Source organism: Phyllobates terribilis, unplaced genomic scaffold, assembly GCF_046119375.1.
Source record: "Phyllobates terribilis strain yellow unplaced genomic scaffold, ASM4611937v1 Scaffold_540__1_contigs__length_1147954, whole genome shotgun sequence".
Classification (NCBI taxonomy): Eukaryota; Metazoa; Chordata; class Amphibia; order Anura; family Dendrobatidae; genus Phyllobates; species Phyllobates terribilis.
Genome location: NW_027363300.1, coordinates 472,720 through 492,154, shown reverse-complemented (window position 1 = coordinate 492,154; position 19,435 = coordinate 472,720). Strand labels below are relative to the sequence as shown.

The 19,435-nt window shown below is 43.6% G+C and overlaps 12 non-coding genes and 2 pseudogenes across 12 annotated transcripts; all 14 read right to left on the bottom strand.

The window, feature by feature from the left end:
- Positions 1–662: 662 nt before the first annotated feature.
- On the bottom strand, positions 663–853 carry LOC141232378 (U2 spliceosomal RNA). The gene has a single exon (XR_012298631.1). It is a non-coding gene; the product is annotated as a U2 spliceosomal RNA (small nuclear RNA).
- A 1,115-nt stretch (positions 854–1,968) lies between these two features.
- LOC141232738 (U2 spliceosomal RNA) lies at positions 1,969–2,159 on the bottom strand. Its single transcript, XR_012298919.1, has one exon. It is a non-coding gene; the product is annotated as a U2 spliceosomal RNA (small nuclear RNA).
- A 1,109-nt stretch (positions 2,160–3,268) lies between these two features.
- Positions 3,269–3,459, bottom strand: LOC141232737 (U2 spliceosomal RNA). The gene has a single exon (XR_012298918.1). It is a non-coding gene; the product is annotated as a U2 spliceosomal RNA (small nuclear RNA).
- A 1,115-nt stretch (positions 3,460–4,574) lies between these two features.
- On the bottom strand, positions 4,575–4,765 carry LOC141232735 (U2 spliceosomal RNA). The gene has a single exon (XR_012298917.1). It is a non-coding gene; the product is annotated as a U2 spliceosomal RNA (small nuclear RNA).
- A 1,115-nt stretch (positions 4,766–5,880) lies between these two features.
- On the bottom strand, positions 5,881–6,071 carry LOC141232734 (U2 spliceosomal RNA). Its single transcript, XR_012298916.1, has one exon. It is a non-coding gene; the product is annotated as a U2 spliceosomal RNA (small nuclear RNA).
- A 1,115-nt stretch (positions 6,072–7,186) lies between these two features.
- Positions 7,187–7,377, bottom strand: LOC141232733 (U2 spliceosomal RNA). The gene has a single exon (XR_012298915.1). It is a non-coding gene; the product is annotated as a U2 spliceosomal RNA (small nuclear RNA).
- Positions 7,378–8,492: 1,115 nt separating this feature from the next.
- Positions 8,493–8,683, bottom strand: LOC141232732 (U2 spliceosomal RNA). Its single transcript, XR_012298914.1, has one exon. It is a non-coding gene; the product is annotated as a U2 spliceosomal RNA (small nuclear RNA).
- A 1,115-nt stretch (positions 8,684–9,798) lies between these two features.
- On the bottom strand, positions 9,799–9,989 carry LOC141232731 (U2 spliceosomal RNA). The gene has a single exon (XR_012298913.1). It is a non-coding gene; the product is annotated as a U2 spliceosomal RNA (small nuclear RNA).
- A 1,115-nt stretch (positions 9,990–11,104) lies between these two features.
- On the bottom strand, positions 11,105–11,295 carry LOC141232730 (U2 spliceosomal RNA). Its single transcript, XR_012298912.1, has one exon. It is a non-coding gene; the product is annotated as a U2 spliceosomal RNA (small nuclear RNA).
- A 1,115-nt stretch (positions 11,296–12,410) lies between these two features.
- Positions 12,411–12,601, bottom strand: LOC141232729 (U2 spliceosomal RNA). The gene has a single exon (XR_012298911.1). It is a non-coding gene; the product is annotated as a U2 spliceosomal RNA (small nuclear RNA).
- Positions 12,602–13,716: 1,115 nt separating this feature from the next.
- Positions 13,717–13,907, bottom strand: LOC141232727 (U2 spliceosomal RNA). Its single transcript, XR_012298909.1, has one exon. It is a non-coding gene; the product is annotated as a U2 spliceosomal RNA (small nuclear RNA).
- Positions 13,908–15,022: 1,115 nt separating this feature from the next.
- On the bottom strand, positions 15,023–15,204 carry LOC141232466 (U2 spliceosomal RNA). Its single transcript, XR_012298716.1, has one exon. It is a non-coding gene; the product is annotated as a U2 spliceosomal RNA (small nuclear RNA).
- A 524-nt stretch (positions 15,205–15,728) lies between these two features.
- On the bottom strand, positions 15,729–15,844 carry LOC141232574 (U2 spliceosomal RNA; annotated as a pseudogene).
- A 1,115-nt stretch (positions 15,845–16,959) lies between these two features.
- On the bottom strand, positions 16,960–17,174 carry LOC141232503 (U2 spliceosomal RNA; annotated as a pseudogene).
- Positions 17,175–19,435: the final 2,261 nt, after the last annotated feature.

Genomic DNA, 19,435 nt, shown 5'->3' with positions numbered 1-19,435 from the left:
AGGCAGGATACCTGGCTGGCTGAATGTCGCTGAGAAGCTCACAGAGACCGCCATAAGCAACAGTTTAACAGAATGCCACAGACTAATCAACCAAACTTTTTGGGTTGGGTTCTCTTTTATAGTCTGCAGGCATTAAATGAAAGAAGTCAGTGTTCCAGCAGAAGGAGACAACGTTTCAGAAAAGGCATTGTAGCAAACCAAAAAAGAAATTTTAAGCGCAGCAGAGTAACCAGCGCACATACCTGTTAGCTCAGGTGAGTTTAAAAGGCTGCTGTTGATAACAAGGGCATTTGCTAAATAGATGGTGTGTGTGCAACAATATACTGAAAGGTCAATTATATTGTGCAGCTTATCTCACCACCTGTAGTTATTTAGGTGAAAGCTCCAAAATGCTTGCCTAATATGTCTGTTTATCCAAAAGGAAGTAAAAAGGGAGAGCTAGAAAGATAGCATTGCATCACATTACATGGCAATGCAATGCACAGTTGCTGAAGTTGAACCAAAATGAGCTTGTAATCTGGCTTCTGCAACTTTGAACATGAAAAATCCAATGAGGAGAAGAAAAGCAAAGCCAAAGAGTCCATCCCAAAATCCGACAAACAAGCAAAATGAACAAAAAACATTGAATTCAATTCTTTCTGATTTTAGAAACTGCATTAAAGAAGGGGTGCACCGGTCCTGGAGATACTGCAATACCAGGTCAATGCGTGGAGTGGACAGAGCAAGCTCTTTTTCCATCTCCCTGTTCTAAAAATCCATTTAATATATGGTCCCCAGATAGGGGACGTATCAGATCTTAAACTGATAAGAACAGATACTACACTTGATCTTAGCCAAAAGGCCGAGAAGCGATAACCAGAATTGGTTTCAAACTACGGAGCCACCCAAGGATCCTGAAAAGTCCATTTGTGGAGATGAGCTCCTGGACTCCCGTTAAGAAGACATGTTGTCAACCTCTAGATCCCTTACATGCCTGCACTTTTCGGCTTGCTGCTGCTGCAATCCACGCGTTTTAGATCTGCATAACTCCACCTCTTTAAACACAGCACCTTCACCCCCTGCTGTTCCCACCCGCCTCAACACCGTTGGAAGGGAGGAGAACCAATTAAGGCGGGGGGTGGGGTGGAACGAGCAGCTGTCTACCCTTAGCAGTAGGGCTCCTGATTACATACCTCTCCTGCTGCTGCTGCTGCTGGCTGTCCAGCAGCAGACTGAAGGTGGCTGCTGCTGTGCACAGGTATATAAAGGCTCAGAGCCTATTATGACACGCGCAGCCAGCGTTCCATTGCCACATTCCATCTACTGCAGGCAGGATACCTGGCTGGCTGAATGTCGCTGAGAAGCTCACAGAGACCGCCATAAGCAACAGTTTAACAGAATGCCACAGACTAATCAACCAAACTTTTTGGGTTGGGTTCTCTTTTATAGTCTGCAGGCATTAAATGAAAGAAGTCAGTGTTCCAGCAGAAGGAGACAACGTTTCAGAAAAGGCATTGTAGCAAACCAAAAAAGAAATTTTAAGCGCAGCAGAGTAACCAGCGCACATACCTGTTAGCTCAGGTGAGTTTAAAAGGCTGCTGTTGATAACAAGGGCATTTGCTAAATAGATGGTGTGTGTGCAACAATATACTGAAAGGTCAATTATATTGTGCAGCTTATCTCACCACCTGTAGTTATTTAGGTGAAAGCTCCAAAATGCTTGCCTAATATGTCTGTTTATCCAAAAGGAAGTAAAAAGGGAGAGCTAGAAAGATAGCATTGCATTACATTACATGGCAATGCAATGCACAGTTGCTGAAGTTGAACCAAAATGAGCTTGTCATCTGGCTTCTGCAACTTTGAACATGAAAAATCCAATGAGGAGAAGAAAAGCAAAGCCAAAGAGTCCATCCCAAAATCCGACAAACAAGCAAAATGAACAAAAAACATTGAATTCAATTCTTTCTGATTTTAGAAACTGCATTAAAGAAGGGGTGCACCGGTCCTGGAGATACTGCAATACCAGGTCAATGCGTGGAGTGGACAGAGCAAGCTCTTTTTCCATCTCCCTGTTCTAAAAATCCATTTAATATATGGTCCCCAGATAGGGGACGTATCAGATATTAAACTGATAAGAACAGATACTACACTTGATCTTAGCCAAAAGGCCGAGAAGCGATAACCAGAATTGGTTTCAAACTACGGAGCCACCCAAGGATCCTGAAAAGTCCATTTGTGGAGATGAGCTCCTGGACTCCCGTTAAGAAGACATGTTGTCAACCTCTAGATCCCTTACATGCCTGCACTTTTCGGCTTGCTGCTGCTGCAATCCACGCGTTTTAGATCTGCATAACTCCACCTCTTTAAACACAGCACCTTCACCCCCTGCTGTTCCCACCCGCCTCAACACCGTTGGAAGGGAGGAGAACCAATTAAGGCGGGGGGTGGGGTGGAACGAGCAGCTGTCTACCCTTAGCAGGAGGGCTCCTGATTACATACCTCTCCTGCTGCTGCTGGCTGTCCAGCAGCAGACTGAAGGTGGCTGCTGCTGTGCACAGGTATATAAAGGCTCAGAGCCTATTATGACACGCGCAGCCAGCGTTCCATTGCCACATTCCATCTACTGCAGGCAGGATACCTGGCTGGCTGAATGTCGCTGAGAAGCTCACAGAGACCGCCATAAGCAACAGTTTAACAGAATGCCACAGACTAATCAACCAAACTTTTTGGGTTGGGTTCTCTTTTATAGTCTGCAGGCATTAAATGAAAGAAGTCAGTGTTCCAGCAGAAGGAGACAACGTTTCAGAAAAGGCATTGTAGCAAACCAAAAAAGAAATTTTAAGCGCAGCAGAGTAACCAGCGCACATACCTGTTAGCTCAGGTGAGTTTAAAAGGCTGCTGTTGATAACAAGGGCATTTGCTAAATAGATGGTGTGTGTGCAACAATATACTGAAAGGTCAATTATATTGTGCAGCTTATCTCACCACCTGTAGTTATTTAGGTGAAAGCTCCAAAATGCTTGCCTAATATGTCTGTTTATCCAAAAGGAAGTAAAAAGGGAGAGCTAGAAAGATAGCATTGCATCACATTACATGGCAATGCAATGCACAGTTGCTGAAGTTGAACCAAAATGAGCTTGTAATCTGGCTTCTGCAACTTTGAACATGAAAAATCCAATGAGGAGAAGAAAAGCAAAGCCAAAGAGTCCATCCCAAAATCCGACAAACAAGCAAAATGAACAAAAAACATTGAATTCAATTCTTTCTGATTTTAGAAACTGCATTAAAGAAGGGGTGCACCGGTCCTGGAGATACTGCAATACCAGGTCAATGCGTGGAGTGGACAGAGCAAGCTCTTTTTCCATCTCCCTGTTCTAAAAATCCATTTAATATATGGTCCCCAGATAGGGGACGTATCAGATATTAAACTGATAAGAACAGATACTACACTTGATCTTAGCCAAAAGGCCGAGAAGCGATAACCAGAATTGGTTTCAAACTACGGAGCCACCCAAGGATCCTGAAAAGTCCATTTGTGGAGATGAGCTCCTGGACTCCCTTTAAGAAGACATGTTGTCAACCTCTAGATCCCTTACATGCCTGCACTTTTCGGCTTGCTGCTGCTGCAATCCACGCATTTTAGATCTGCATAACTCCACCTCTTTAAACACAGCACCTTCACCCCCTGCTGTTCCCACCCGCCTCAACACCGTTGGAAGGGAGGAGAACCAATTAAGGCGGGGGGTGGGGTGGAACGAGCAGCTGTCTACCCTTAGCAGGAGGGCTCCTGATTACATACCTCTCCTGCTGCTGCTGCTGCTGGCTGTCCAGCAGCAGACTGAAGGTGGCTGCTGCTGTGCACAGGTATATAAAGGCTCAGAGCCTATTATGACACGCGCAGCCAGCGTTCCATTGCCACATTCCATCTACTGCAGGCAGGATACCTGGCTGGCTGAATGTCGCTGAGAAGCTCACAGAGACCGCCATAAGCAACAGTTTAACAGAATGCCACAGACTAATCAACCAAACTTTTTGGGTTGGGTTCTCTTTTATAGTCTGCAGGCATTAAATGAAAGAAGTCAGTGTTCCAGCAGAAGGAGACAACGTTTCAGAAAAGGCATTGTAGCAAACCAAAAAAGAAATTTTAAGCGCAGCAGAGTAACCAGCGCACATACCTGTTAGCTCAGGTGAGTTTAAAAGGCTGCTGTTGATAACAAGGGCATTTGCTAAATAGATGGTGTGTGTGCAACAATATACTGAAAGGTCAATTATATTGTGCAGCTTATCTCACCACCTGTAGTTATTTAGGTGAAAGCTCCAAAATGCTTGCCTAATATGTCTGTTTATCCAAAAGGAAGTAAAAAGGGAGAGCTAGAAAGATAGCATTGCATCACATTACATGGCAATGCAATGCACAGTTGCTGAAGTTGAACCAAAATGAGCTTGTAATCTGGCTTCTGCAACTTTGAACATGAAAAATCCAATGAGGAGAAGAAAAGCAAAGCCAAAGAGTCCATCCCAAAATCCGACAAACAAGCAAAATGAACAAAAAACATTGAATTCAATTCTTTCTGATTTTAGAAACTGCATTAAAGAAGGGGTGCACCGGTCCTGGAGATACTGCAATACCAGGTCAATGCGTGGAGTGGACAGAGCAAGCTCTTTTTCCATCTCCCTGTTCTAAAAATCCATTTAATATATGGTCCCCAGATAGGGGACGTATCAGATATTAAACTGATAAGAACAGATACTACACTTGATCTTAGCCAAAAGGCCGAGAAGCGATAACCAGAATTGGTTTCAAACTACGGAGCCACCCAAGGATCCTGAAAAGTCCATTTGTGGAGATGAGCTCCTGGACTCCCGTTAAGAAGACATGTTGTCAACCTCTAGATCCCTTACATGCCTGCACTTTTCGGCTTGCTGCTGCTGCAATCCACGCGTTTTAGATCTGCATAACTCCACCTCTTTAAACACAGCACCTTCACCCCCTGCTGTTCCCACCCGCCTCAACACCGTTGGAAGGGAGGAGAACCAATTAAGGCGGGGGGTGGGGTGGAACGAGCAGCTGTCTACCCTTAGCAGGAGGGCTCCTGATTACATACCTCTCCTGCTGCTGCTGCTGCTGGCTGTCCAGCAGCAGACTGAAGGTGGCTGCTGCTGTGCACAGGTATATAAAGGCTCAGAGCCTATTATGACACGCGCAGCCAGCGTTCCATTGCCACATTCCATCTACTGCAGGCAGGATACCTGGCTGGCAGAATGTCGCTGAGAAGCTCACAGAGACCGCCATAAGCAACAGTTTAACAGAATGCCACAGACTAATCAACCAAACTTTTTGGGTTGGGTTCTCTTTTATAGTCTGCAGGCATTAAATGAAAGAAGTCAGTGTTCCAGCAGAAGGAGACAACGTTTCAGAAAAGGCATTGTAGCAAACCAAAAAAGAAATTTTAAGCGCAGCAGAGTAACCAGCGCACATACCTGTTAGCTCAGGTGAGTTTAAAAGGCTGCTGTTGATAACAAGGGCATTTGCTAAATAGATGGTGTGTGTGCAACAATATACTGAAAGGTCAATTATATTGTGCAGCTTATCTCACCACCTGTAGTTATTTAGGTGAAAGCTCCAAAATGCTTGCCTAATATGTCTGTTTATCCAAAAGGAAGTAAAAAGGGAGAGCTAGAAAGATAGCATTGCATCACATTACATGGCAATGCAATGCACAGTTGCTGAAGTTGAACCAAAATGAGCTTGTAATCTGGCTTCTGCAACTTTGAACATGAAAAATCCAATGAGGAGAAGAAAAGCAAAGCCAAAGAGTCCATCCCAAAATCCGACAAACAAGCAAAATGAACAAAAAACATTGAATTCAATTCTTTCTGATTTTAGAAACTGCATTAAAGAAGGGGTGCACCGGTCCTGGAGATACTGCAATACCAGGTCAATGCGTGGAGTGGACAGAGCAAGCTCTTTTTCCATCTCCCTGTTCTAAAAATCCATTTAATATATGGTCCCCAGATAGGGGACGTATCAGATATTAAACTGATAAGAACAGATACTACACTTGATCTTAGCCAAAAGGCCGAGAAGCGATAACCAGAATTGGTTTCAAACTACGGAGCCACCCAAGGATCCTGAAAAGTCCATTTGTGGAGATGAGCTCCTGGACTCCCGTTAAGAAGACATGTTGTCAACCTCTAGATCCCTTACATGCCTGCACTTTTCGGCTTGCTGCTGCTGCAATCCACGCGTTTTAGATCTGCATAACTCCACCTCTTTAAACACAGCACCTTCACCCCCTGCTGTTCCCACCCGCCTCAACACCGTTGGAAGGGAGGAGAACCAATTAAGGCGGGGGGTGGGGTGGAACGAGCAGCTGTCTACCCTTAGCAGGAGGGCTCCTGATTACATACCTCTCCTGCTGCTGCTGCTGCTGGCTGTCCAGCAGCAGACTGAAGGTGGCTGCTGCTGTGCACAGGTATATAAAGGCTCAGAGCCTATTATGACACGCGCAGCCAGCGTTCCATTGCCACATTCCATCTACTGCAGGCAGGATACCTGGCTGGCAGAATGTCGCTGAGAAGCTCACAGAGACCGCCATAAGCAACAGTTTAACAGAATGCCACAGACTAATCAACCAAACTTTTTGGGTTGGGTTCTCTTTTATAGTCTGCAGGCATTAAATGAAAGAAGTCAGTGTTCCAGCAGAAGGAGACAACGTTTCAGAAAAGGCATTGTAGCAAACCAAAAAAGAAATTTTAAGCGCAGCAGAGTAACCAGCGCACATACCTGTTAGCTCAGGTGAGTTTAAAAGGCTGCTGTTGATAACAAGGGCATTTGCTAAATAGATGGTGTGTGTGCAACAATATACTGAAAGGTCAATTATATTGTGCAGCTTATCTCACCACCTGTAGTTATTTAGGTGAAAGCTCCAAAATGCTTGCCTAATATGTCTGTTTATCCAAAAGGAAGTAAAAAGGGAGAGCTAGAAAGATAGCATTGCATCACATTACATGGCAATGCAATGCACAGTTGCTGAAGTTGAACCAAAATGAGCTTGTAATCTGGCTTCTGCAACTTTGAACATGAAAAATCCAATGAGGAGAAGAAAAGCAAAGCCAAAGAGTCCATCCCAAAATCCGACAAACAAGCAAAATGAACAAAAAACATTGAATTCAATTCTTTCTGATTTTAGAAACTGCATTAAAGAAGGGGTGCACCGGTCCTGGAGATACTGCAATACCAGGTCAATGCGTGGAGTGGACAGAGCAAGCTCTTTTTCCATCTCCCTGTTCTAAAAATCCATTTAATATATGGTCCCCAGATAGGGGACGTATCAGATATTAAACTGATAAGAACAGATACTACACTTGATCTTAGCCAAAAGGCCGAGAAGCGATAACCAGAATTGGTTTCAAACTACGGAGCCACCCAAGGATCCTGAAAAGTCCATTTGTGGAGATGAGCTCCTGGACTCCCGTTAAGAAGACATGTTGTCAACCTCTAGATCCCTTACATGCCTGCACTTTTCGGCTTGCTGCTGCTGCAATCCACGCGTTTTAGATCTGCATAACTCCACCTCTTTAAACACAGCACCTTCACCCCCTGCTGTTCCCACCCGCCTCAACACCGTTGGAAGGGAGGAGAACCAATTAAGGCGGGGGGTGGGGTGGAACGAGCAGCTGTCTACCCTTAGCAGGAGGGCTCCTGATTACATACCTCTCCTGCTGCTGCTGCTGCTGGCTGTCCAGCAGCAGACTGAAGGTGGCTGCTGCTGTGCACAGGTATATAAAGGCTCAGAGCCTATTATGACACGCGCAGCCAGCGTTCCATTGCCACATTCCATCTACTGCAGGCAGGATACCTGGCTGGCTGAATGTCGCTGAGAAGCTCACAGAGACCGCCATAAGCAACAGTTTAACAGAATGCCACAGACTAATCAACCAAACTTTTTGGGTTGGGTTCTCTTTTATAGTCTGCAGGCATTAAATGAAAGAAGTCAGTGTTCCAGCAGAAGGAGACAACGTTTCAGAAAAGGCATTGTAGCAAACCAAAAAAGAAATTTTAAGCGCAGCAGAGTAACCAGCGCACATACCTGTTAGCTCAGGTGAGTTTAAAAGGCTGCTGTTGATAACAAGGGCATTTGCTAAATAGATGGTGTGTGTGCAACAATATACTGAAAGGTCAATTATATTGTGCAGCTTATCTCACCACCTGTAGTTATTTAGGTGAAAGCTCCAAAATGCTTGCCTAATATGTCTGTTTATCCAAAAGGAAGTAAAAAGGGAGAGCTAGAAAGATAGCATTGCATCACATTACATGGCAATGCAATGCACAGTTGCTGAAGTTGAACCAAAATGAGCTTGTAATCTGGCTTCTGCAACTTTGAACATGAAAAATCCAATGAGGAGAAGAAAAGCAAAGCCAAAGAGTCCATCCCAAAATCCGACAAACAAGCAAAATGAACAAAAAACATTGAATTCAATTCTTTCTGATTTTAGAAACTGCATTAAAGAAGGGGTGCACCGGTCCTGGAGATACTGCAATACCAGGTCAATGCGTGGAGTGGACAGAGCAAGCTCTTTTTCCATCTCCCTGTTCTAAAAATCCATTTAATATATGGTCCCCAGATAGGGGACGTATCAGATATTAAACTGATAAGAACAGATACTACACTTGATCTTAGCCAAAAGGCCGAGAAGCGATAACCAGAATTGGTTTCAAACTACGGAGCCACCCAAGGATCCTGAAAAGTCCATTTGTGGAGATGAGCTCCTGGACTCCCGTTAAGAAGACATGTTGTCAACCTCTAGATCCCTTACATGCCTGCACTTTTCGGCTTGCTGCTGCTGCAATCCACGCGTTTTAGATCTGCATAACTCCACCTCTTTAAACACAGCACCTTCACCCCCTGCTGTTCCCACCCGCCTCAACACCGTTGGAAGGGAGGAGAACCAATTAAGGCGGGGGGTGGGGTGGAACGAGCAGCTGTCTACCCTTAGCAGGAGGGCTCCTGATTACATACCTCTCCTGCTGCTGCTGCTGCTGGCTGTCCAGCAGCAGACTGAAGGTGGCTGCTGCTGTGCACAGGTATATAAAGGCTCAGAGCCTATTATGACACGCGCAGCCAGCGTTCCATTGCCACATTCCATCTACTGCAGGCAGGATACCTGGCTGGCAGAATGTCGCTGAGAAGCTCACAGAGACCGCCATAAGCAACAGTTTAACAGAATGCCACAGACTAATCAACCAAACTTTTTGGGTTGGGTTCTCTTTTATAGTCTGCAGGCATTAAATGAAAGAAGTCAGTGTTCCAGCAGAAGGAGACAACGTTTCAGAAAAGGCATTGTAGCAAACCAAAAAAGAAATTTTAAGCGCAGCAGAGTAACCAGCGCACATACCTGTTAGCTCAGGTGAGTTTAAAAGGCTGCTGTTGATAACAAGGGCATTTGCTAAATAGATGGTGTGTGTGCAACAATATACTGAAAGGTCAATTATATTGTGCAGCTTATCTCACCACCTGTAGTTATTTAGGTGAAAGCTCCAAAATGCTTGCCTAATATGTCTGTTTATCCAAAAGGAAGTAAAAAGGGAGAGCTAGAAAGATAGCATTGCATCACATTACATGGCAATGCAATGCACAGTTGCTGAAGTTGAACCAAAATGAGCTTGTAATCTGGCTTCTGCAACTTTGAACATGAAAAATCCAATGAGGAGAAGAAAAGCAAAGCCAAAGAGTCCATCCCAAAATCCGACAAACAAGCAAAATGAACAAAAAACATTGAATTCAATTCTTTCTGATTTTAGAAACTGCATTAAAGAAGGGGTGCACCGGTCCTGGAGATACTGCAATACCAGGTCAATGCGTGGAGTGGACAGAGCAAGCTCTTTTTCCATCTCCCTGTTCTAAAAATCCATTTAATATATGGTCCCCAGATAGGGGACGTATCAGATATTAAACTGATAAGAACAGATACTACACTTGATCTTAGCCAAAAGGCCGAGAAGCGATAACCAGAATTGGTTTCAAACTACGGAGCCACCCAAGGATCCTGAAAAGTCCATTTGTGGAGATGAGCTCCTGGACTCCCGTTAAGAAGACATGTTGTCAACCTCTAGATCCCTTACATGCCTGCACTTTTCGGCTTGCTGCTGCTGCAATCCACGCGTTTTAGATCTGCATAACTCCACCTCTTTAAACACAGCACCTTCACCCCCTGCTGTTCCCACCCGCCTCAACACCGTTGGAAGGGAGGAGAACCAATTAAGGCGGGGGGTGGGGTGGAACGAGCAGCTGTCTACCCTTAGCAGGAGGGCTCCTGATTACATACCTCTCCTGCTGCTGCTGCTGCTGGCTGTCCAGCAGCAGACTGAAGGTGGCTGCTGCTGTGCACAGGTATATAAAGGCTCAGAGCCTATTATGACACGCGCAGCCAGCGTTCCATTGCCACATTCCATCTACTGCAGGCAGGATACCTGGCTGGCTTAATGTCGCTGAGAAGCTCACAGAGACCGCCATAAGCAACAGTTTAACAGAATGCCACAGACTAATCAACCAAACTTTTTGGGTTGGGTTCTCTTTTATAGTCTGCAGGCATTAAATGAAAGAAGTCAGTGTTCCAGCAGAAGGAGACAACGTTTCAGAAAAGGCATTGTAGCAAACCAAAAAAGAAATTTTAAGCGCAGCAGAGTAACCAGCGCACATACCTGTTAGCTCAGGTGAGTTTAAAAGGCTGCTGTTGATAACAAGGGCATTTGCTAAATAGATGGTGTGTGTGCAACAATATACTGAAAGGTCAATTATATTGTGCAGCTTATCTCACCACCTGTAGTTATTTAGGTGAAAGCTCCAAAATGCTTGCCTAATATGTCTGTTTATCCAAAAGGAAGTAAAAAGGGAGAGCTAGAAAGATAGCATTGCATCACATTACATGGCAATGCAATGCACAGTTGCTGAAGTTGAACCAAAATGAGCTTGTAATCTGGCTTCTGCAACTTTGAACATGAAAAATCCAATGAGGAGAAGAAAAGCAAAGCCAAAGAGTCCATCCCAAAATCCGACAAACAAGCAAAATGAACAAAAAACATTGAATTCAATTCTTTCTGATTTTAGAAACTGCATTAAAGAAGGGGTGCACCGGTCCTGGAGATACTGCAATACCAGGTCAATGCGTGGAGTGGACAGAGCAAGCTCTTTTTCCATCTCCCTGTTCTAAAAATCCATTTAATATATGGTCCCCAGATAGGGGACGTATCAGATATTAAACTGATAAGAACAGATACTACACTTGATCTTAGCCAAAAGGCCGAGAAGCGATAACCAGAATTGGTTTCAAACTACGGAGCCACCCAAGGATCCTGAAAAGTCCATTTGTGGAGATGAGCTCCTGGACTCCCGTTAAGAAGACATGTTGTCAACCTCTAGATCCCTTACATGCCTGCACTTTTCGGCTTGCTGCTGCTGCAATCCACGCGTTTTAGATCTGCATAACTCCACCTCTTTAAACACAGCACCTTCACCCCCTGCTGTTCCCACCCGCCTCAACACCGTTGGAAGGGAGGAGAACCAATTAAGGCGGGGGGTGGGGTGGAACGAGCAGCTGTCTACCCTTAGCAGGAGGGCTCCTGATTACATACCTCTCCTGCTGCTGCTGCTGCTGGCTGTCCAGCAGCAGACTGAAGGTGGCTGCTGCTGTGCACAGGTATATAAAGGCTCAGAGCCTATTATGACACGCGCAGCCAGCGTTCCATTGCCACATTCCATCTACTGCAGGCAGGATACCTGGCTGGCTGAATGTCGCTGAGAAGCTGACAGAGACCGCCATAAGCAACAGTTTAACAGAATGCCACAGACTAATCAACCAAACTTTTTGGGTTGGGTTCTCTTTTATAGTCTGCAGGCATTAAATGAAAGAAGTCAGTGTTCCAGCAGAAGGAGACAACGTTTCAGAAAAGGCATTGTAGCAAACCAAAAAAGAAATTTTAAGCGCAGCAGAGTAACCAGCGCACATACCTGTTAGCTCAGGTGAGTTTAAAAGGCTGCTGTTGATAACAAGGGCATTTGCTAAATAGATGGTGTGTGTGCAACAATATACTGAAAGGTCAATTATATTGTGCAGCTTATCTCACCACCTGTAGTTATTTAGGTGAAAGCTCCAAAATGCTTGCCTAATATGTCTGTTTATCCAAAAGGAAGTAAAAAGGGAGAGCTAGAAAGATAGCATTGCATCACATTACATGGCAATGCAATGCACAGTTGCTGAAGTTGAACCAAAATGAGCTTGTAATCTGGCTTCTGCAACTTTGAACATGAAAAATCCAATGAGGAGAAGAAAAGCAAAGCCAAAGAGTCCATCCCAAAATCCGACAAACAAGCAAAATGAACAAAAAACATTGAATTCAATTCTTTCTGATTTTAGAAACTGCATTAAAGAAGGGGTGCACCGGTCCTGGAGATACTGCAATACCAGGTCAATGCGTGGAGTGGACAGAGCAAGCTCTTTTTCCATCTCCCTGTTCTAAAAATCCATTTAATATATGGTCCCCAGATAGGGGACGTATCAGATATTAAACTGATAAGAACAGATACTACACTTGATCTTAGCCAAAAGGCCGAGAAGCGATAACCAGAATTGGTTTCAAACTACGGAGCCACCCAAGGATCCTGAAAAGTCCATTTGTGGAGATGAGCTCCTGGACTCCCGTTAAGAAGACATGTTGTCAACCTCTAGATCCCTTACATGCCTGCACTTTTCGGCTTGCTGCTGCTGCAATCCACGCGTTTTAGATCTGCATAACTCCACCTCTTTAAACACAGCACCTTCACCCCCTGCTGTTCCCACCCGCCTCAACACCGTTGGAAGGGAGGAGAACCAATTAAGGCGGGGGGTGGGGTGGAACGAGCAGCTGTCTACCCTTAGCAGGAGGGCTCCTGATTACATACCTCTCCTGCTGCTGCTGCTGCTGGCTGTCCAGCAGCAGACTGAAGGTGGCTGCTGCTGTGCACAGGTATATAAAGGCTCAGAGCCTATTATGACACGCGCAGCCAGCGTTCCATTGCCACATTCCATCTACTGCAGGCAGGATACCTGGCTGGCTGAATGTCGCTGAGAAGCTCACAGAGACCGCCATAAGCAACAGTTTAACAGAATGCCACAGACTAATCAACCAAACTTTTTGGGTTGGGTTCTCTTTTATAGTCTGCAGGCATTAAATGAAAGAAGTCAGTGTTCCAGCAGAAGGAGACAACGTTTCAGAAAAGGCATTGTAGCAAACCAAAAAAGAAATTTTAAGCGCAGCAGAGTAACCAGCGCACATACCTGTTAGCTCAGGTGAGTTTAAAAGGCTGCTGTTGATAACAAGGGCATTTGCTAAATAGATGGTGTGTGTGCAACAATATACTGAAAGGTCAATTATATTGTGCAGCTTATCTCACCACCTGTAGTTATTTAGGTGAAAGCTCCAAAATGCTTGCCTAATATGTCTGTTTATCCAAAAGGAAGTAAAAAGGGAGAGCTAGAAAGATAGCATTGCATCACATTACATGGCAATGCAATGCACAGTTGCTGAAGTTGAACCAAAATGAGCTTGTAATCTGGCTTCTGCAACTTTGAACATGAAAAATCCAATGAGGAGAAGAAAAGCAAAGCCAAAGAGTCCATCCCAAAATCCGACAAACAAGCAAAATGAACAAAAAACATTGAATTCAATTCTTTCTGATTTTAGAAACTGCATTAAAGAAGGGGTGCACCGGTCCTGGAGATACTGCAATACCAGGTCAATGCGTGGAGTGGACAGAGCAAGCTCTTTTTCCATCTCCCTGTTCTAAAAATCCATTTAATATATGGTCCCCAGATAGGGGACGTATCAGATATTAAACTGATAAGAACAGATACTACACTTGATCTTAGCCAAAAGGCCGAGAAGCGATAACCAGAATTGGTTTCAAACTACGGAGCCACCCAAGGATCCTGAAAAGTCCATTTGTGGAGATGAGCTCCTGGACTCCCGTTAAGAAGACATGTTGTCAACCTCTAGATCCCTTACATGCCTGCACTTTTCGGCTTGCTGCTGCTGCAATCCACGCGTTTTAGATCTGCATAACTCCACCTCTTTAAACACAGCACCTTCACCCCCTGCTGTTCCCACCCGCCTCAACACCGTTGGAAGGGAGGAGAACCAATTAAGGCGGGGGGTGGGGTGGAACGAGCAGCTGTCTACCCTTAGCAGGAGGGCTCCTGATTACATACCTCTCCTGCTGCTGCTGCTGCTGGCTGTCCAGCAGCAGACTGAAGGTGGCTGCTGCTGTGCACAGGTATATAAAGGCTCAGAGCCTATTATGACACGCGCAGCCAGCGTTCCATTGCCACATTCCATCTACTGCAGGCAGGATACCTGGCTGGCTGAATGTCGCTGAGAAGCTCACAGAGACCGCCATAAGCAACAGTTTAACAGAATGCCACAGACTAATCAACCAAACTTTTTGGGTTGGGTTCTCTTTTATAGTCTGCAGGCATTAAATGAAAGAAGTCAGTGTTCCAGCAGAAGGAGACAACGTTTCAGAAAAGGCATTGTAGCAAACCAAAAAAGAAATTTTAAGCGCAGCAGAGTAACCAGCGCACATACCTGTTAGCTCAGGTGAGTTTAAAAGGCTGCTGTTGATAACAAGGGCATTTGCTAAATAGATGGTGTGTGTGCAACAATATACTGAAAGGTCAATTATATTGTGCAGCTTATCTCACCACCTGTAGTTATTTAGGTGAAAGCTCCAAAATGCTTGCCTAATATGTCTGTTTATCCAAAAGGAAGTAAAAAGGGAGAGCTAGAAAGATAGCATTGCATCACATTACATGGCAATGCAATGCACAGTTGCTGAAGTTGAACCAAAATGAGCTTGTAATCTGGCTTCTGCAACTTTGAACATGAAAAATCCAATGAGGAGAAGAAAAGCAAAGCCAAAGAGTCCATCCCAAAATCCGACAAACAAGCAAAATGAACAACAAACATTGAATTCAATTCTTTCTGATTTTAGAAACTGCATTAAAGAAGGGGTGCACCGGTCCTGGAGATACTGCAATACCAGGTCAATGCGTGGAGTGGACAGAGCAAGCTCTTTTTCCATCTCCCTGTTCTAAAAATCCATTTAATATATGGTCCCCAGATAGGGGACGTATCAGATATTAAACTGATAAGAACAGATTTTTTGATTGAAGCTGCATCCAAGGCACTGAAAAATGTGACCGAAGTCACACCAAAACAGCGCACGAGGCGAGGATTCATGTGGACCCTTCCCGGAGGAGAGGGTCCCCAATAAACCATCCCCATCCCTCCGAGCCAGAAGGCCACAGCGAGGGTCAGGGATCTCCGATGCTCTCCCTAGCCGAAGCCGGAGAAGAGCCGTTTTCGTGCTCCCAGCTTCCATCTAGGCTGCCACCCTAGTGGAGCTGGAGCCTGTGTTGGTTTCTCAGCCCAAAGCTGACCGGACCTCCGACCGGGTTTATAAAAATTCCCCTTCCTAGCCCGGAGGCCAGGAATAGGGAGGGTTGTTCAGAAAGTATGATTGGCAAAGGTGCGGCGTGCTACGAAGCCAAGTCTTTCTGGGGTTCCCAGTCCCAGTAAGCTTGGACTCCCACCAGGGCGCCTACTCCTGGGGCACATTGCTCCAAAGCCCTCACACTTACCCAGCCTAGTGACTTCGATCCTGGAGGGCCATGTTTTCCATCAGATAACTCTATGAGCCACCTGGCGTACTAACAAGTGCACCAAACCAGTGTGTAATATGCATCAATTTACTAGGGCAGCCCAAGGACAAAACTGCCTTTTCAAAAGATACTACACTTGATCTTAGCCAAAAGGCCGAGAAGCGATAACCAGAATTGGTTTCAAACTACGGAGCCACCCAAGGATCCTGAAAAGTCCATTTGTGGAGATGAGCTCCTGGACTCCCGTTAAGAAGACATGTTGTCAACCTCTAGATCCCTTACATGCCTGCACTTTTCGGCTTGCTGCTGCTGCAATCCACGCGTTTTAGATCTGCATAACTCCACCTCTTTAAACACAGCACCTTCACCCCCTGCTGTTCCCACCCGCCTCAACACCGTTGGAAGGGAGGAGAACCAATTAAGGCGGGGGGTGGGGTGGAACGAGCAGCTGTCTACCCTTAGCAGGAGGGCTCCTGATTACATACCTCTCCTGCTGCTGCTGCTGCTGGCTGTCCAGCAGCAGACTGAAGGTGGCTGCTGCTGTGCACAGGTATATAAAGGCTCAGAGCCTATTATGACACGCGCAGCCAGCGTTCCATTGCCACATTCCATCTACTGCAGGCAGGATACCTGGCTGGCTGAATGTCGCTGAGAAGCTCACAGAGACCGCCATAAGCAACAGTTTAACAGAATGCCACAGACTAATCAACCAAACTTTTTGGGTTGGGTTCTCTTTTATAGTCTGCAGGCATTAAATGAAAGAAGTCAGTGTTCCAGCAGAAGGAGACAACGTTTCAGAAAAGGCATTGTAGCAAACCAAAAAAGAAATTTTAAGCGCAGCAGAGTAACCAGCGCACATACCTGTTAGCTCAGGTGAGTTTAAAAGGCTGCTGTTGATAACAAGGGCATTTGCTAAATAGATGGTGTGTGTGCAACAATATACTGAAAGGTCAATTATATTGTGCAGCTTATCTCACCACCTGTAGTTATTTAGGTGAAAGCTCCAAAATGCTTGCCTAATATGTCTGTTTATCCAAAAGGAAGTAAAAAGGGAGAGCTAGAAAGATAGCATTGCATCACATTACATGGCAATGCAATGCACAGTTGCTGAAGTTGAACCAAAATGAGCTTGTAATCTGGCTTCTGCAACTTTGAACATGAAAAATCCAATGAGGAGAAGAAAAGCAAAGCCAAAGAGTCCATCCCAAAATCCGACAAACAAGCAAAATGAACAAAAAACATTGAATTCAATTCTTTCTGATTTTAGAAACTGCATTAAAGAAGGGGTGCACCGGTCCTGGAGATACTGCAATACCAGGTCAATGCGTGGAGTGGACAGAGCAAGCTCTTTTTCCATCTCCCTGTTCTAAAAATCCATTTAATATATGGTCCCCAGATAGGGGACGTATCAGATATTAAACTGATAAGAACAGATTTTTTTTTTTTTTTTTTTTTTACACTCAGATTACAAAGTCTTGGAATCAACAAAAAGATAAGAAGACTCAAATCCTTATCGTGCATTCTACCAATTTTAATACTTCTCCAAATCTTTTATTTTCTTTTTCTTTTATATATATATATTTATTTATTTTTTCCCTCTTTTTTTTTTTTTTAAAAAATTATATAGTTTTGGCTATTTTTTTTTGTTTGTTTTTGTTCTTCTTTTTTTGTTTTTCCACAGGTTTTCAAAAAATCAAATCTTACAAGGTAAGTTCATTCCATTTACATTGTTTCCATTTCTCATTTGCTTTCACCTTGCCAAGCGTCATTTTGTCCCTCCAGAAATACATGTACAAATAACTTAGACATAATTTAATACACTGGTCGACTGTTACTTCCTTATGTTTAAACACTAAAATGTTCCTTGCTTTCCACAATGCCGCCTTCACACATGCAATAATAATCCATACAATTTTAAAATCCTCCTCTCTTATCCCCATCCCATAAAATGCTCTGTTAAAATCCAAAAAATTAACAGTACTCACAGCTCTCACTATATTGCACACTTTCCTCCATATTGTCTGTGCAAAATTACAATTCCAGAAGATGTGCATGGGTGTTTCACTATTCCCACACCTGGATCTTGGGCACACTTCAGATCTTACCAACCCACGCCTGTGTTGGAACTCACGGGTTGGCAGGCAGTCTTTTACTATACACCAGAGTAAATCCCTGTGTTCATTAGATAACACACTATAATTTACATTCATCCAGATTCTTTCCACAATTTTGAATGAAAAATGTTCCACAGGACTGATACCTATTCTCTCTTCCAGGATTTTTAGGATTTTTTTATGGCATTTAAGAACATTTATTTCGACCATCTTAAGTTTAAAATCTCTTAAAATTTTTCCTAAAACAATATAATTTCCTGGAGGTAAAAACCTATAAGGCCTATTTAGAGACATCTCCAACCATTTATAATTTCTAATATAGAAACCTAAATTATATATAGAAAACAACTTTAGCTTAGAGCCTGGTCCTAATAAAGTGCATACACAGTTCGCTACATACTTTGCATATAAAAAGGACCTAATATCCGGAAAACCTTTCCCACCTTTTTTCTTTGATTTATATATCTCCTCTCTCTTTACTCTTTCCATCTTGGATCTCCATAAAAAATTAAAACATACCTTAATAACTCTCTTCATGATATTATTTTGGGGGATAAAAACTGTTGAGACATATAAAAACATTGGGAGTAAAACCTGTCTAATAATTAAAATTTTTCCTTCCAGGGTAAGATCTCTCAACTGCCAGAAAGTAATCTTTTTCTTAACTCTTTCCAGCAGAGACTCCCAATTTCTTACATTACCACCTGACTCTGAGAAATAAATACCTAAAATTTTTACTTCATTCATTCTTGTTAATTTACACTCAGAATCTACAATAAAATCACCAACAGTTAAAATACCAGATTTTTCCATGTTAATTTTAAAACCCGATGCGCCCCCAAACCAATCCACTGTTCTTATGGCTCTGTTCATGCTTCTAGTGTCTTTAACTAAAACCGTCACATCATCCATATATGCCACCACTTTAACTTGTTCATTGCAACTCCCGGGAATAAAAAAAACATTGATTACCTTATCTCTCCTAAAAGCTGCTAAAAGTGGTTCAATTGCACAAATAAAAAGAATAGGGGATAAGGGACACCCCTGTTTAACGCCACAGTTTATTTTTACATTATCAGATAAAAAACCATTAATAGATATTTTGCTAAAACATGATTTGTAAAGAGATTTAATACGTTTGCTAAAAACATCCGGGCATCCCATTTTCTCTAAAACTGCAAATAAAAAATCATGGGCAACTCTATCGTACGCTTTTTCAAAATCCAAAGTAATTAGAGCAAGCTTTTGTTTTCTGTCTAAAACATCCCATAAAACATCCCTGATTAAAATCAATGAGTCGCTGATTCTCCGATTTGGCACTGCACACGTCTGATCCACTTCTATTACTGAGCCGATTACCTTTTTTAATCTATTTGCTAGTAACTTTGCATATACCTTACAGTCCGTATTTAAAAGGGTTATTGGTCTCCAATTTTTAATCAGTTCTTTATTTCCTTTCTTAAATAATAAAACAATAAGACCCTCCCACCACGACTCTGGGACACTAAAAGATGCTTCTGCTTCTAAAATTACTTCATAAAAATCCTCACCCATGATCTCCCATAAACACTTGTAAAATTCAACAGGTAGTCCATCTGCTCCCGGCGTTTTGTTATTTTGTAGCGTATTAATTGTATTAAAAA